This window comes from Carlito syrichta, unplaced genomic scaffold (assembly GCF_000164805.1).
Source record: "Carlito syrichta isolate Samal-C Ts95f unplaced genomic scaffold, Tarsius_syrichta-2.0.1 Scaffold302656, whole genome shotgun sequence".
Taxonomy (NCBI): domain Eukaryota; kingdom Metazoa; phylum Chordata; class Mammalia; order Primates; family Tarsiidae; genus Carlito; species Carlito syrichta.
In genome coordinates, this window is record NW_007246752.1 from 55,205 (window position 1) to 58,085 (window position 2,881).

Sequence of the window (2,881 nt, forward strand, 5' to 3'; positions counted from 1 at the left end):
GGAAATATAGTTTAGTGACTTAACTGGATAACTTTTTGAGTCAGTTTTTTACTTTGGGCAAGTTTTTGGATCTTTTGAAACCTTAGTTTATTCAACTTAAAAGTAAAATAATTATAGTACTTACATTTTGCTTGCTGTAAAGACTGAGAATGCACACAAAGTATTGAGTGGTTAATTACCTGTCATCACCACCATCACCATTGTCATCACCAATGCCACGAATTAGTAGCCTTGGCCAGGTTAATTAATCTCTCCTACTTGATTAAATTATCTTACTTATTAAGTGACTAGTTGCTCTCAAGACTAGTTACTCTCCAGACTAGTTGCTCTCCATGTAGCTGTTTTTATTGTTAATATGAGATGATGTTTTTGAGATTGCATAATGCTTTGTAAAAGCCCGAATAAATGTGAGAGATCATCATCATCCTCACCATCATAACATCATCACGGTATGGTGTTTCAAGCACTGAAATATTATGAAAAAGGAAAAATCATTTATGATGTTAATCCTTGCTTCTCCTGCCTTCTTATCGCAAAGCTGGGACTAAAGCAGAGATCAGTTTGTTTGGCAAAGCTCCTCATCTGTACTTTCTTCATCATTACTCCATATTTACTCATTGTACAAAGTAAATGAAAGAAAAGCAGGCCCCTGAAACCACAGCCAAAAGTGGAGGAAGGAGGAGGATGCCTCGTGCTGAACTGCCTGCCCAAGGCTTCCTCCTCACCAACCCCCAAACAAGGACACAGGGACAAGGCTGGATACTCACAGAGACAGACCTGACTGGAAGTTCATCTGTTATAAAGCTGCCTCCTTGCTGCTTCTTGGGAAAGCTTTGGTCTCTTGGAGGACAAAGAGTCCTGTTTAGGGGAATCCAGTGTTAGGGAGTGTCAGAGAAGATTATCGTTGCCTGGGGAAAGACCAAGTTGAATTTTTATTTAGACAGAAATTGATTTGAAGTACAGGGAAATGGAGTTGTGCCTTTCAAATAATATTGAGGACCTAGTGATAAATCATATGTGAAATTAAAAAGAGATAAATGAGAACATTTGACTAGATTTTTTAAAAATCAAGGGCAGTCATATTCACTAGTTGCCCAACTACAGAAAATAATATTTGAAAGTTTTAGTTGGGCGTGGGTCCCTGGGTGACTGTGGCGATGGTGTTCCAGTGTCAGTGGGACAGCTACATGTGACAGTTCACCACACTGTGGTCTCCTGCCATCCCGCTGAGCTGCAGACCCAGCTGCAGCCTGGGTGCCCCGGCAAGAAAGAAGTGCTGAGCAGGTTCCACGTGATACTGGAAGACATGCTGCTATTCCCCAAGAGGGGACAGCCTGATGATCATGGTACAGTCAATGACATTTCTGTGGTGAGAGTGACCTGACGGGACACCCAGGCTGATTGTTTCACACAGACATCCCTGGACCCTGGGAGCCAGGTCCTGGTCCAGGTATACTGGGAGCGCAGGTTTGACCACATACAGCAGCATTCAGGGCAGCATCTCATCACAGCATTTGCTGACCATATTTGAGCTGAAGGCAACATCGTGGGAGTTAGGGAGACTTCGGGGTATGATTGAGCTGGACAACCCCTCTGTGACTGCAGAGCAAGTGGCTGCCATTGAGCAGAGCATCAGTGAAAAAATCAGAGACCGGCTTCCCATGAACGTGCGAGAACTGAGCCTGGATGGTCCTGAGGTAGGGCATCCAGGTGAGAGGCTGGGGTTTGCCAGATGATCACACTGGGTCCTTTCGCGTCGTTGCCGTCAAGGGCGTGGATTCCAACATGTGCTGCGAGACCCATGTGAGCAATTTCAGTGACCTTCAGATCATTAAGGTTTTGGGCACTGACAAGGGGAAAAAGAACAAAACTAATCTGATATTTCTAGCCAGAACCGAGTGCTAAAGTGGATGGAGAGAAGTCATAGGACTGAAAAAGAACTTACTGCTTAAGTGTGGAGCAGAGGGTCACGTGGAAGCAGCAAGAAAGCTCCAGAACTCCACCAAGCTCCTGCAGAAGAACAACCTTCATTTATTCAGAGACCTGTCTGTGCACACTGCCCACAGACTCAGGAACAATCCGGACTGGGGAGTTGTGGTTGTATTGCACAGGAAGGAAGGTGATTCTGAGTTCATGAATATTATTGCCAGTGAGATTGGGTCAGAAGACACTTTCCTGTTCTTAACCATGGATGATGAGAAAGGTGCTGGGCTCTTCTTACTGGCAGGGCCAGCTGAGGCAGTGGAGACCCTGGGGCCCAGGGTGGCTGAGGACCTGGAAGGCAAAGGAGCAGGGAAGAAAGGCCGCTTTCAGGGCAAGGCCACCAAGATGAGCCATAGGGCAGAGGCGCAGGCGCTTCTGCAGGACTGTGTCAGCACACAGAGAACAGAGGAGTGAGGACTGGGGTGCCTGCTGCTTGTGCCCACAGAAGGCACCTTTTGGACAATAAAATCATTTGACTCAGAAAAAAAAGTTTTAGTTAGTAATAATAACAATAATAGTAAATATTCAGTTTTATGGGCCATATATGAAAAGAGATTCCCAAAACCTGGAATTTATTTATAACAAATTGTGTGTGTATTCTCCCATTTGTAAACTTCAGTCACCGTTTACAATACACCTATCATGATGCTTTTTCCACTGCTCAAAACTGTTTGCACTCATCAGTTTTGTTGCCTTTTAGTGCTTCTGCCGGTTTTTTGTTTTACCATTTCCGCATCGGCAAAACGTTTCCCTTTGAGGACTTTTTTCTTTTCTTTTCATTTTTAGAAAGCAGTATTTATTAAGAGGACAGAAAAGCTGGAGGGGACCCCAGGGGGTTGCCCAAGGGCTTTTTCATCTGGGGAAACAAACAAGAAATCGCTTGGGAGAGATCAGGTGA

At 44.7% G+C, this 2,881-nt stretch overlaps 1 pseudogene; it reads left to right on the forward strand.

Moving 5' to 3' along the window:
* The first annotated feature begins 1,157 nt into the window (after nt 1–1,157).
* LOC103259383 lies at nt 1,158–2,397 on the forward strand (annotated as a pseudogene).
* The last annotated feature ends 484 nt before the right edge of the window (nt 2,398–2,881 follow it).